This window comes from Adiantum capillus-veneris, chromosome 21 (genome assembly GCF_014529385.1).
Source record: "Adiantum capillus-veneris isolate H3 chromosome 21, ASM1452938v2, whole genome shotgun sequence".
NCBI lineage: Eukaryota > Viridiplantae > Streptophyta > Polypodiopsida > Polypodiales > Pteridaceae > Adiantum > Adiantum capillus-veneris.
The window spans coordinates 38,528,190-38,543,856 of NC_140951.1; the positions used below are offsets into that span (position 1 = coordinate 38,528,190).

Sequence of the window (15,667 nt, forward strand, 5' to 3'; positions counted from 1 at the left end):
TTCTTTAATTCAAATTTTTACCTTCTAATAAAAAGAAATTTAGTTCCTCATTGGATTATGTTTAAAATCTCAAAAAAAAAACTTTAAAGATTAAAGCTCTAAAGGATAAATTCCTTCCATAAAGTTTTAACCAACAAAAATGACAACTTTAGTTATTACCTCGGGTTTCAACAACAGTGAATGAAATTCTCAAAATGAAAAGATGGATAAAAGAACTTCTCAAATTTCAAAATGAAAAAGTGACTCTTGGGATTTGTGGAGCCTCTAAGCTTTATCATTTAACATATAAGGCTCTCAACATTTCATGCTTTCTAAGGCATTGGGCAACACAAAATCTTTTCTTTGATATATGAGCTTCATTTCATTTTTCAAAACTAAAGACATGTCCATCATTAGATTTACACACTCTTCATTTTAATGAGTGCCCACTATCTTATTTCAACCAATCAACATTTTAAGTCTATCAAAAAATACTTGAAAATACAACTCAATTTTATTCCTATTTTAGTCAGCAAAAAGAGAAGTGATCTCTATAGCCTTTGCCCTTTGGGCAGGCCAAAAACTCTATTCCCCCCTAAAAGTACCCCCAACATATATACATATTAAAAAAAAGATGCTTCTTCAGCCGCTCCGTAGCAAATCACAAGGAAGGAAGGGCCGCGGGAAGGGAAGAGGTGCTGTTTCTAACAGTGTGTTGCGGACCGAAGGGTTTGTTTACACCAAATTCAACAATATCTTTGTGGACTTGATAGGATTGCAGGAGTACATGGCTGTTTTCTACAATTTGAGTGATGCAGGTTAGTTTAGGATTGCCTACACACTCTATGATGTATCATAACATGCATTCTGAGGCTTTATATTGTTGGCAGTTCTTGAAGGCAAGCTTGTGTTCGTACTGAAGTTGGATGAGTGTGTAGTTGTTAAAGGGAGAAAGTTGGAGAGAATGAGCATCACGTTTATGAATGAAACCCTAGCTTATGCCAAGCAATCTTGCAGTTCGAGTGAAGCGACAAAGCCCTCTTTTAGTGTGCAATCAGAGAAGGATATATGGTGGCTTGGTGCAATTGAAGTTCCGAAAGAGACACATGAAGTCCTTGCATGGATTTTCAGTAGAATCCCATGGGTCACAGAGGTCATTAAAGCTCAAATAAATGGTGAGAAGCTCATGGTTCCAGGACGTGGGGAGTTTGATGTTGTATGGCATTTAGGTGGTGATCTAAAGACCATAAAGTGCATGCTTGGATGCAAACAAGGTGCAAATTCTTTACTTCCCTGTCCATTTGTGAAAGGGCACAAGACAAGTCGAGCAACTCAAGTGAAAGGTCAGGACGAAGATAATGATGACCATATAAATAGGGAGTGGAAAACTTCGGTTCTTTCATGTGATATGCTATAGGTGCCCAATAGGGATAGCAAAGATCTTGGGTGGAACCCCATAATTCCCTTCTCCCTCAACAATGTTCACTTTTGTACATTGCATGCGTTTATGCAAATATTTGATAGGATCCTAAAGCATCACATTGATTATGCTTTCACAATGAAGCCCCTTCAACGATCAAAAGACTCCTTGCAGGGAGTGGAGATGCTCCTTAATGAGATTGGATGTCACCGATCAAGGGTGAACATTGTAGCAGAGACTTGTAGGGAGAAGACATATGAGGTGGCACAGAAGGTTTCCATGAATGGAGCCAAGGCACGTCGATTTTTCAAGAAGATCTCAAAGTCTCCAATGTAGGTATCCAAGGCAAGTGTCGATCTAGCAAGTGAGAAGCGGTGGGAGTTGTGGAAAGATTTGTGTTCATGCACGACGGACAAAGATCCCAATGTGGAGGTTGTTAACCAACGCAAGCTAGTATGGTCATCCTTTCAAAAGGTTGTGCAATTGATGAATCTTTCAAGCACCATCGTTGAGCAACGAGAGGAGTTCAAGAAGGTGCTTTATGAATTCACAAAGGCCGCTAAGGACGGATGGTCTGAAAGCAAGATTACACACTACATGGTTTGTTTTAAAGGACTTAATACATATGCAATGTTTGAAAATGCAACTTTTCTATTGGCTTATCTTCTTTTGGTTGTTTTAGCACATTCTCTATGCGCATCGTGCATACTTCATGGACCGCTATGGTTCGCTTGATATATGGAGTACACAAGGCATGGAGAAGTCCCACTATCGAGCAAAAGGAGTGTACTTCAAGAATACTCGGCATGGTGGTGGTAGTTCACACTCCAACTACCTCCAAGAGATGTTTAATTGGTTTTTTAGGCACACCTTTGGGAGAACTCGCATTATTGAGAAAGCAAGAGAGTCGATGTTAGCAAAGCAGTTACGCAACGCCTCCCGTACTGCAGCATTCGAGAAGTGGAAACGCTCGCGAGCGTCCCTGGGCCATGAAGCTTCGCGTGCAACTAAGTATCGAAAAGGCAGCGTTTGGGCGTTGCGTCAGCCGTCCGCATGATCCAGGTTTAGTTGTTAAATTCAATTGGTTTATTTGAGTTTCACTCAATTGGCCGCATAGTGTGCAAGGGCCCAAATCTAAAAAAAAACCTATTTAAAGGTTGAAGGCGCTCATTTTGTCATTTTACCTTTTAGGTGCTACCATGGCAAGAACAAAACAAACGGCAAGGATTGCATATCTAGTGGGGCCGGATGACCAAAAACTCAAAGGTACAGCAACAGAAGCTGGAACTTCACAAGCTCAAGGTGAAGTCCACACAGAAGAAGCTGGAGCTTCAAATCAGCATGGCCGGTCCTCTACAACAGCAAAAGAGAGAAGGAAGCATCGCCTTGTTGTCTATTCATCGGACTCCAACGATTTTGATGGCAACAGGGAGGATGAGAGCGACCAAGGCAAAGAAACAAATAGCCAAAAGCAGCCGTCAGAAGGCTCTGAAGAGACGCAAACGGATGAAGATGCCCCATGGGTTGGCGTCAAAATACAAACTTATCAGGCTCACATGTCTATTTGGGGTAAGACACTTCCTAAAGGGAGTGGACCTACACCATCACATTCGCTCAATAGTGAAGAGAACGAATCAGATGGAGAGTGGGTGGAATCAGATTATGAGGTGTTGGAAGTGCCTGTGCAAAAAACAAAGAGGAAGAGCATTGTCTACAAGAAGAGGAAGCAAGTTGCCCCAACTCGTGCCAAAAATGCACCTCCACGTCGACCTCAGAAGGTACAAAAGCGCAACCGTGCTTTTGCAGAGATTCGACACTATCAAAAGAGCACCGAGCTCTTGATTCGGAGGGCCCCTTTTGCAAGGCTATGCAGGGAGGTTTTGCAATTGTACAACACTCAGTTTCGAATGGGCACCGTGGCCATAGAGGCAGTCCAAGAGGCAGCAGAGCAATATTTAACTAGCATATTCGAGGATTCTAACCTATGTGCCATCCATGCAAAGCGTGTAACCATTATGCCCAAGGATATGCAGCTTTCTCGCCGTTTGCGCCATGAGGAGTAGCTTGTAATTAGGCATCAAACCTTTTTGTATTTACGGAACTTCCAAGATTGGGAAGAATTTGAATACAAGCGTCTTTTGATTGTATACCCCACTCTGTGCATTGTATTGGGAAGAATTTGAATATAAGCGTCTTTTATTGTATACCCCACTGCGCATTGTCTTGTTTTAATTCTGTACCATGCGATGTAGCACTGGTCCAAGTTTTGTCTACCTTCTATTGTATGTATGTAGCCATTAGCTTGTTATTGTGAAAACTTGCCTATGTTTAGCACCTTGGCTAAGTGGGGCATGCACTTCCTGATGCATCCATGCTATGTGACCCACTATTGCATGGCAAAAGCATCTACAAAGTGTTGAAAATGGCTTGGAATGCCCCCAAACTGGCTGCCACAAGGGCGCGCATTTGGGGCTTCCAGAGGCATATGGATGGACACAATGCGCGCCCTTGTGGCAGCATTTTCTAGTGCATTCCAAACACTTTCCAATGGTTTCCAGATAATTTTCACAAGCAATAAGTATGTTTTGTTTGATTCAATGCTTCAATTAGCATAGATGCTTTTGGCAATCATCCCCCTTTAGTCCATGTAGCATAGAAATTTTGAAGGATGGTTGTTGCATCTGTGAAGTCAGTCCTAGACTCCAAAATGGGCTTGATATTGCCACATAGTTTTCTCTTGGGGTTTGTTAATACAACTTTAAGTATCTGGGGCAAGATGGGCTTAAGGTTAATTGGGTATGCTTGTCTTTCTGTTTTGCAACTGGGTATTAATGTCTTGTCTCTCTGTTTTTCTCCTGAGTATGCTCCTATATGGGTCCAAAATCATCTGCCACAAGGGCGCGCATTTGCCCATTTCATTTGCTGATGGAAGGCACCAATGCGCGCCCTTGTGGAAGCCCATTTTAGGGACTTCCAAGCCCTTTGGTAGGCACATCCATAAATTTGGAAGCCTAGATATAACAAAGTATGCATTTTATTAATTTTAATGCCTGCCAAACCCTTTAGTAGTCATATCAGAAATCATGGTGCTTCTTAACCCTTTAGTTAATTTTAATGCCTGCCAAAACCTTTAGTAGTCATATCAGAAATCATGGTGCTTCTCATACACAATGGACGCCCAACATATAAGAAATTCAAAACCTTGCAAGTAAGAGAGTCGTAGACACCAAAAAGTAGTTTCATTAAAGAAATCAATTCTTTACATGATCCGGCTTTTGCTTTAGGATCTTTCGAATTACAATTTTTTGGCACTTGGCCTTTTGGGGTGGCTCCCTGTTAATTAAAGTGGTTGTGATTTCTTGGGTGGCATTAACCCCTACAGCTTGGTTCATGCCAACATGGGCAATAATGCGCTCGCGAAAGTTAACACCGAAAGTGGATATTGCAAAATCTTTCTTTACAAGCACTACAAGATTGACCGTTTGGGCAAGTGTTGTTAAACACAACGCCTTGGAGAGTGAACGGAGAGAAAAAATGTTGTAGCGACCATTGGGAGAGTAGTCGGCATGGACAAACACCACGACACTAGTCGGAAGTGTGCCGAGGTAGTGACCAAGTGCCGCTTGAGGTCCGAACGGCGTCCTCCTCCCCCTGACCGTTGCGCCCAGGCGTCAACCTTCAGAACATCCTGCAAAACATAGGTTTTATTTGATATGGCATAGAATTATGATATAACATTAACAAAATCATTTGTAACAATCAAATGTAAGTGAGCATCTATACCTCTTGTCTACGATCCTCCTCATCGGCATCCGGGTGCAAGTAACGATCCACACTTGACTTCCCCTTTGGATCAACCAGAACAGGTGTTGGAGCAGGTGGTGGTGAATCCACTCTTGCGCGTTTAGCCAAACACATGGCTTGCACGGCCACAAACTCCTCCTCAGAGACCTTGGCCTGCTCGGCCACTGCCACCTCGGCTTGTGCGATCGCCACTGTGTCTGCCAAAGTATTCCCCATGGGCAGTAGGAGATCATCGTCATGGGAGGTGGTGGTATCAACCTCAAACTTGCCATGGGCATCGAGGATGGCAAAACACTCATCCATACGAATCTCAAAGGATTTCTCCAGATCGTGCATAAACACAAACTCCTTCCCACCCACCACAATGGAGAAGAAGCGGGTAATCTCTACCTCAAGGATGGCATCCCAAGTGATGGTTCCTTCTGGCGGTCCGGAGGATGAACCGACAGATGGAGAGGCCTCCAAGAGGCCTTGAATCCCTACAGGGTAGGTCAAGGCAAGCGTCCTCTCCTCTGCAGATGAGTCAATGGCCGCGGGCTTGGGGTCCTTCACATCAGCCAGTACCCCGCTGATCTGCAAGTGTGGTAGCACTACGTCAGGGCCTGCTGGGCAAGGAGAAAGATCATTATGGCCTGAATAGAGAAAAAAGTGTTTCCGATCCTTCCCTTACGCATTGCTCGCACATCATCAGCTTCAAGCCGCACATATTGTCCGACGGGTTGTGCTATGGTGGCAAAGCATGCAAGCCGCTGATGAAATGGCCTGTCCCCTTGGTAGATGTGGTGGAGAAGGCCTTCAGGACCCATTGCCCTGGCCAGTTTGGTAACTCAACAATGAATCTCCCCATGCACGTGGAAATGTATGAAGTAATGTGCTCAAGAGATTGAGAGTGGAGGGTCAAGGTGGTTTCCAAATCGGGTTGGGTTGTGAAAAATGCTTGAAGCTCAGGGCGATTTGCATGCCCAACCTCAGTAAGGAATGCACCTAAAGCACTAGTAGCAGCCATGTCTTCTCTTTGCGTGATTGGGTATGCTAGGTCTCTCTACAATGCTAGGATGAAAATGGTAAAATGAGGAGGTGGTCCCCCTTATATAGACATATTCCATCTCGAAAAAAATAAAAAATATGCATTTAAAAAATAAATTTACACCCCCTTAAAACTCAAGTACAAAATCAAGTACAACACCTTAAAACTTTTCAAAATCTTTAATAAAATATCCAATATATAAACGATTAAAGTTACAAGCCAATTCACTAAGACAAGATAATTTCGTCTGTAGCCCAATCTTTGTAAACAAGCATAGTGGCCTCCATCCGCCTTCCAATCTATACAACCAAAAAATGGGCAATCAAAATACAAATACCCACAAAAAATAAGAAAAGGTAGCTAAGCAAGCACAAAGCAGACCTTGTGTTGTTCCAGTTTGAAACTTGCATTGCAGACATCCTCGAATCCCATTATGACAAAGTGTTTCCGAAGATTGGCAAGAGTCCAATGCAGATTCACTGCAACCACCTCCACCTCATTATTGGGCATGCGGACACGAATTTCAAAGGATTGAATCTCTTCGGCTGTCAGCTGCAAGGGTATCCATTTGCCACGTTTGTGCATCCACCTCTCGTAGCTAAACCGTGCATACAAGGTGCACCTTGCTTTCAAATACCGAAGGCAAAGCTGTGTGGGGGACACATTGCACTTATAACGGTCACCATGCAAACCGTCAACATAGCTCCAATTGACACCTAGAATGGTGTCCATTGCAGCTATGTCAACTTCTTTGCAAACAAACATTGTTGGTGTTTCTACAATCGGCAGAGAGCGGAATGCATGCACAAACAAATGAATGGGACAATGCCAATTGAGACCCACCGATCTGGTTGCCTTACTGAACTTTAGGGACCCTTGGAAATCTTGCAGCACCTTGCGCTTGAAAGAAAGCAAAGCCCAATGGTTTGGAGTTGGCCATTCTGCACTCTGCAATGAGGGTGTCTCCACGGCTTCTAACCTACCATAGCTTTGGCTTGACTTCGGCACCACGTACTCGTGGGAGTACATGAATATTCGCTGCTCGGTAAGTTTTTTCGATGAGACATTAGGAAACATAAGCTCCCCAATGTGAGCATGCACAACCATGAACGTGCCTGAGAGGCACTCAAGCTGCTGCTCCTCAACTAAGCTGGATGGAAAAACATCTTTACAAATGCCCTTAGTTAAACATAATGATCGCATAAATGTAAACATGACATATGCATGGGATAGCTAAACCATGAAAACTTACAATGAGGTGCAAATTGACTTGAAGCTCTCTTGAGGTGGATCTCAGCTGCACTGTAGACGTGTTGCACGATGGCCACCATTCCGGACTTGGTTTCTTTGAATGCCAATAGTCGGCCCTTCCAATGACGTTCCAATACGCCTCGACACCGTACACGATGAGGTCTAGCACGTGACGGTTGCATGTAGACCCATGCACCCTTCTTGAATACTTATGGGATCCATACCCCCTCAGAATCTTTTGTGTTGTGCAACACAATCTCCTCTATCTCTGGTTTGGGCCGTCTATGCGTGGACATGCTTGAGAAGTTGGGCTTAGGAAGGGATTTGAAAGATTTGGGTACTGTGGAGAGAGAATGAGGAGCTGCGGGGAGGGTGAGGTGAGTTGCCTATGGTGGCTATGGTGGCTTTGACAGTGGAGATAGAGAAAGAGGGGAGGAGTGAGAGGTAGAGAGGATAGTGGAGTTGTGGGCTATGGAGTGTGGGATTGTAGAGGGTTGATGGAGGTGTGAGAGAAGGGGGAGCTATGGAGAGAGAGGAAGAGAGTGGTGGAAAGATTTTGGCTATGGCTGCCTTGACTGTAGAGAGAGAATGGGAGGAGAGAGAAGAGGGAGAGTGTGGGAGAGAAAAGTAGTGAGAGAGAGAGAGAAAAGTGGATTTGGGGGGAGAAAATTGACTTTTTAAAGTTAGTTTATGTTTTGGGGCAGTTTTGGAGGCAAATGGGTCAACTTTGGAACTTTTTTAAAAAATTCAATTTTAAGGGTTTTTAATCATGCGCGTTTTTTTTTTTTGGGGTGTCCCTCCCTCTTTTATGACACCTCTCTCCTCCTATTTACCCCCCCCAGCCTACCTCCCACCTCTCTCTAAGAACCAAGCATTGAAGAGGGAGACAATTAGGCTGCACCCCTACCATTCCTCCCCCTCTAGGTGATATCCCAAGAGCCTTCTCATTAGTTCTCCCTTAAGCCTTCACTAATCAAAAAGGCCCAAGGAGAGTCCATTTTTTCCCTAATGGTATATAATCTAATTTGGAAAAACAGCAAGTTCCTTTCGCTACAAGAGCGGCAAACAAACAATCAGTACTGCAATCGGAGGACAAAGGAAAGCAGCCCTTACAAGCACCCCTTCTCCCACAATGCATTCCAAAGAACAATTCAAGGAGGGAAGAGCAAGTCCATAAGGAGAAGACTCTAGTCCACAACGGAAGCACGATATATCATAATCCAAAGAAAAGAAGTCACCAAAGCGCACCCCAACAAAAACAACATGGTCTGTACAACAAAGCTATCGAACAAATTTGGGTCAGGAAGGATTAAGTGACCAAGGAGGAGCAACCCGAAATTGTAGTTAACTCTCCAACGACATTCATACAAATAGGAAGCCAGAACCAAACTCTTGCCAAAAATAGATATGGGTACCAACGAAGCTACTCAAAGCTCAAAGCCACCATACCAAAATCTGGATTCAAAAGCAACAACCTCAAGAACTGCCAGTACACAATTTGTACAAACAACAAATGGCAAGTTTAAATCGGCTCATACCCAAAGTTAAGGTTTGGAAACCTAAGCAAAGAACAATAATAGATACAAAAACATTCAGCAGCCTGGCTTCACAAACTCTATTGATCATCAAAGAAAGAGCAAGAATAATGGAGAGCTTAGTGTTTAAACGACTTGCCTAGGAGCATACTTCCGTACAAAGCTTCAACATTGATTGCCAATAAGCATTAGGCTTATACCTTCCTCTTGCATAGCATTAATTTTTCCATGCACTGCTTGAGTATGCATATAGGGCCACATTACATGGCCAACATTAGCAATTTTTTAAGTCTCATACATAGCACTTCCCGAGGACGCAACACTATCGTCCAGGAGGACTTTGACTAGGAAGGGGGGAGGAACCGACACAATACAAGTATAAAAAAGGACATTGTTTTCTTTGATTTTATGGATTTTTGCATTTGATTGCGAGTATTTTTGTAAACCCAAGTAGATATGCCCTTAAATATTGTGTAATAACAGATGACAGAGGACAAACACCAAAATGAGCCTCTAGTTGTGTGTATATATCTAAAAATCGTAGTTTTCATGCAAAAAAAAGTGAGAAAACGGAGCAATCCTGCCAAAAATACTGCGGATAGATGTATATAGTGGTTTGTTGTGCTATTACTTAATTTTTGATGATTTCCGGGTCAAGTTAGATATTTTCCTTTATTTTTTATTATTTTTGAGTCAAAAACAAAGAAAAATAGAAAAATCAGGTGAAATGACAACATGGGGACAAAAGAAAAATTTACGGTGATCAATAAGTGATTGAGAGCTTATGGTGAAGACGGGGTGCAAATATGTGAAAAGTTACGGAAAGCCAAATTGGTCGATTTTTTGTTTAAATGACAAACCTTTAGAAAACAGAGCAATCGGAGTCCAAATGAAGAAATTTTTGAGCCTAAAGTACATTTCACAACAAGCTAGGAGCACATGTCAAATTTGGTAAAAAGTGGTCTAGGAACCCCGATGTAAGTTTTCTTGGGCCCACTTATTAGCTCATTTTCACTATTCACAAGTGAGAGAGAGCTTAAGAGACCTAGAGCAATCGGATCTTCTGCGACTCCGTATGATGCACACGACACACTGATTAGCGCCAGATATGAGAGGTAGACTCGTAACCATGAGCTTTTCTTGTTCTACACTCGCTTTGTTGTGAAAAACTTTGAAAAACGACAATGTGGCTTCGCAGGAAAGCAATTGAAAAGGGCCCGTAACGCATCAACCACCCAATTGGTTGCTATAAGGCTTGATGGGGGGTTGATCCTAACCTAAAAGAACACCACTATGACCTCCAATGTGGGTTTAGGTCAACCGGAAAAACCCTAACCTCTTCGGACACGACAGAAACTGGTCGAGAAAGAATCACCGAAACAACGCGAAACTTCATGAGAAGATACGTCTCAAGCATGTCTATAAGCCAAGTGAGCCTCTGTCCGACTCGATCATCAAAAAGTGGGCCAAAACATTGGGCAAGGCTTCGGGACCACAAAGCATCATTTGGGCCTCACGGTTGAGCTAGGTGTCCGTTTGCAACCAAACTTCACAGGCGTCATCGACATATCATCAACAACCAACATGTAAGGCCAAACTTCAAGAAAATTTGTCATCAACAGTCTCCTCAGCAAAAGATGCTATTTGAGCGACAAATCTCCAAAAGGGGCATTTGTGAGTTCAAAGGATTTATCATGGCCACAGGGGGGTGCCCAGTAGCATCCACATGCAGGGGAATTAAAGTTCTCGAAGAATCTTTGCAAAAACACGGCCACAATGAAGAAGTCTCTTTCGGAGACTGAAATTGTAAGCAGGGAGTTTCAAAATTGAACAACTGACTTTTTAAAGTGAAAATTAGCTAGCAGGGCTTAAGGCACAATCACAAAACACCTCAAGGCATCAAAACCAGTTTTTATCACTAAATACATCATACACATATGATGTCTCACTGATAGATTTGGCACAAGAAACAGTCACATCACTTCACCAAACCATTCTGCATACCATCCAAATGGAGCACATAAAATTTCATTAGATTTGGAGCCATTGAAGGTACCCAAGAACCAAAAGAATGCAAAGTATCATCCTAATTTCAAAATTTGGCTTTAGACTTATCAAAATGGCTCCAAATCATGTGAAATTTTGTACATAGCATTGACTATGCTCAAAAATGCATTTTGTGAAAATAGATATCATACGCGTATAAAGTCTAATTCTACCATAGAGGAGTGTTGCCAACATTTTGATCATCCAAACTTGTAAAGCACATCACACAAGCCTCTACACCAAATTTGGACAAAATTGGGAATGTATTGGTCACTACTCACCTCATTTTCAAAACACAAAGTGTCATAACCTGATTTTATGGCCTTGAGCTAAAGACCACTTATCCAATTTCATGTGTGCACCTATCAAAGCCTTATAAACATCATGGACTATATATGCAACAAGTCTGGGCCAAGAATCCTCAAAGAGATATTATACACACATAATGTCTACCAGTCTTGACATGGCAGGCTATCATGGTTTTGAAGCCTCTAGCTCTTTGAACACATCATCATGAGCCCCCTAACACACATCAATCACAAATGGAGGTGTTTTGACCTTCATTCACTCAAAAGAGCGAAATCATGTGTGTTGACATCTTTTGAATCCTTTTAACACAATTCACAAGTTCAAATTCATATCAGAGATCATGGACACTTTACACAAGCCATACAGCACCTGCCTATGGAATTTCTAGTTGTTGTGCATCAGGAGACTTTATACGCGTATAATGTCTAAACTATTATATAGAGGCCAAACCAAGAAATTCTCAGCACACGCTTGTGCATCATGTTATATACAATGCATACCTTCAAAGCACTAAATAGAATCACTATTTTTTAAAAAAAATATTTTCGTGCCACGCATAGAAGTTCTATTTGATAAGTTGCAAGTTTTGGCATGGCAAATGCTCCAGTCGCATTCAAACTCACAATTGAAAAAAATCTTCAGGCCACTCAAATTCTCTTGAGGAGTACAAGTGACACCTTCAGGTAATCTTTCAAGTTGCGAGAGAGAATAAGCTTTTGATTAATCAAAAGAAAAGTGAATTTTTCCTACAAGAGATTCAATATTTAGGTCACATTATCTCTCAAGATGGTATATGTATGAATCCATCAAAGTTGGAGGTAATAAAAGCATGGCCTAATCCAAGCAATCTACATGAGGTAAGAAGCTTTATTGGTATGTGTGCATACTATAGATGCTTCATAGGAAAATTCTCTCAAATAGCAAGACCATTGCATGACTTAACAAGGAAGAACGTCAAGTACTCATGGACTGCATAACAAAATTCTTTTGACAAGCTCAAAGAGAAGCTTACCTCCCAACCAGTCCTTATGCTTCCGTATCTCTCAAAAGCCATTTGAGGTCCAATGTGATGCTTGTGGTGATTGCCTTGGAGTAGTTTTGCTTCAAGAAGGGCATACCATAGCATATGAGAGCTTAAGGCTCAGTGCCGATGAACGGGTCTTAGACATATACGAAAAAGAGCTTTTAGCTGTTCTACATGCCCTAGGCACATGGAAGAACTATCTCTTGGGGGCTCCATTCATCCTATGAATGGATCACAAAGCCTCAAGAAATTCATGATGCAAACCAAGCTCTCCGACAAACAAATGAGGTGGGCAAATTTTTTTTCACAATGTAAATTTCATGTTGCTCACATTGCTGGCAAGCACAATCAAGTGGTCGATGCACTTTCACAACGGGCAAGGGTAAATGTGGTGTCTATAGCAACTCACAATTATCTAGCTTTTATGATAGGTGAGTATGCTACTGACCAAGACTTTAAGTAGGTAATTATAGTCTTTGTATTAGGGAAGGAAAAAAAAGAAACCATTCACCTTGGAGGATGGTTATCTTCTTAACGGTAATAGGATATGTGTTACTCACCCATATAATAAAAAAGTCAAGTACGAATCCCATGTTTCTCATTATGCGGGGCAAAGAAGGATTTCATGATCTACCCTTCGAGGAGTAGAAATATATTTATGTTGGTCTACCATGAAAAGTAAATATACAAGAGTATGTTTCGAAATGCGTGGTATACCAAAAATTAAAATTTGATCGAGGGAAGCAACTTGGATTGTTTCAATCGACATGCTTAGCAAGAAAACACACTCTATGCCCATCAAAAAGACTATTAAGGCACATCAAATGGAAACCCTCTTTAGATCTCAAATTTTCAATTATCATGGCTTTCCAACATCCATAGTGTCGGACAAAGATCCTAGAATGGCCAGTAATTTCTAGAAGGGTCTCTTTGAGAATCTAGGAAGTAGAAGAAATTTCTCTTACGCTTGTCATCCACAAACGGATGACCATAGTGAAATAACTAATCTAACGATTTTTGAATCTACTAAAAGCCTATGTCATGGAAGTAGATCAATGTTCTCAATTAGAGCAATGCCTATCTTTTATAGAATATGCGTACAATGACATTGTACATACTTCTATGGGGAAATCACCTTTCGAGGTTAAAAAAGGAAGATCCAAAAGTCCCTGACTACTTAAAGTATATGGGAAGATCTTCGATGCTCATGAATATAGCCGATACTTACAAGAATCTTTTTGAAAGATTAAAAAGGTTGTATCCATTTCACAACAAGGCAAAAAGGGCTGCTGCTAATAAGCACAGAAGAGCCTTAGCCTTTAAGAAAAATGATTGGGTCTTGCTAAAGTTTCTCAAGGCTCATCTAAGGCATACTACACGCAAGAATCCTACGAGCCACCAAGAGTATTATGCTAAACTAGCAAAAAGATATTATGGTCCTTTCTTTTAAAATTCTTAAGCCAATCAATAAGATGGCTTATTAGTTAAAGTTGCCCAACCATTGGCTCATTCACAATGCTAACCATGTGAGCCTACTCAAGCCTTACAAAGGAGAGCCACAAAAAGAACCAATAATGGAGGACCTCCCAGAGATCAAAGATCGAGCAGGTAGAGCAAGAGAACTTCTTAGCATGCACCTCAAAGAATGAGGATTTTAGGTCAAAATGGACCTTTTATATTAATTCGTTACATTCACACATGGGCACCCACAGTGGCCGGCAGGGATTTAATATTTACGTAATTACCACAATTTTTTGTGATCACAAGGTCTTATTGACACATTAGAATGATTACACTTAACATGATCACAAAGAATCCAATTTAGGGTGACCTGGAACCCACTAAAATCCCGCCGGGGTTTTAATTTTTCCCTGTGGGCCCGTCGAGCTTTTCAGTTTTCCCTACGAGCCCTTTGAGGAAACTGAAAATCCCAGTGGGGCCGCAAAATTATATATATAGGGCCCTCATTGGGCCGCCCAATTGGACCTCGAGCTGGATGCCCACATAGGGGCGTTACTGGTCGATTGGTTTGACGATACCTGGGCCTACCTGCTTCCAGACGAATAGTGGTATGAGTATAAGAATCAAAGGTGGAATAGCCCGCTCGGATGGGTTTACGAGATGCTCAATAAGATAGAGGAGGAGGGGATGGGGGCCCTGTTCGCACGACCCCAAAGGAAGAGAATGAGCTTCCAACATCTTCTTAAATCAGTAGAGGAGCGCCTGCGCCGGCTCCTTAAGCGGTCCAAGACAGTTGATGTGGGGCTCCCCTTTCTCAATGGAGTCCTCATCCCCCACGAGTGAGGGCCATTATTACACCCGCCCAGCCCCTTGTGGGTCTGCACAAGCTATGCACGTATTGAGATGGATATGTGTACACCAATGACCCCTATTCAGAAAGGGTTCCTCCTTACCCTGATGGATGGAGACGTCCTAAAGCTAAACTTGCTGAGAGCCTTCCTGAGGCTATTCTTTACATTAGATACTCGGGAGCAGTTTAGTCTCTTTTTGTGGGGGCTCGGGACCACGGGGAAGTCGACCCTAACGAAGCTCTTAGAGTACATCCTAGGGGAAAGGTGAAAGAGCCTGGACGTGAGAAGGATAGCCAATTGATTTGAGCTGACACTTGTAGAAGGAAAGAACTTGCTGCTATTACCAGATGTTACTCGACAACCGAGTAATGCGGCCACAGTATATTAAAAAGGTTGCTCTCCAACAAGAGGGTAACATTAGAGGCTAAAGGAAGGCCTGCTATGTCGGTTAAGCCCGACGCCCACTCTTTATTTACGACCAATTGAAGGTGGCCCGACGTGGACCGATCTAGCGCGGGGAGGAGACGCTTCCTCTTTATACAGACACCCAGAACGGTGACACGTCACAATCCCTTTCTTATTGAAATTCTCAAGGGGGGTGCCAGCGGGCTAGTTACCTGGGCCTTGGGAATGCCGCTCGACAAGACTCGGATAGGTTAGAGTGTAGAAGCCCTTAACGAGTTAGCCGTTGTAGGCGGGCGGACTGCTCAGGGCTGATAGAGTGGGTAACAAAAAAAGTGAGGTATTACTCGGGGAACTAGTAGCAAAGAAGGTGCCAATCTCCGGGTCTCTCTACGAGGATTATATCCTCTATGTAGATGCGAATGGGATAGAACCGATCCCATTTAACCAATTTGGGGATGCACTAGACGACATATACGATCGCAAGGATATCGCGACGTTTTTATTAGGAGGAGATCTACAGGGAGAGTAGTGCAAGGGCTAAGGCTCGGCTATGGG

At 42.5% G+C, this 15,667-nt stretch overlaps 1 pseudogene; it reads left to right on the plus strand.

The window, feature by feature from the left end:
• Positions 1-14,543: 14,543 nt before the first annotated feature.
• LOC147430808 (uncharacterized) lies at positions 14,544-15,008 on the plus strand (annotated as a pseudogene).
• Positions 15,009-15,667: the final 659 nt, after the last annotated feature.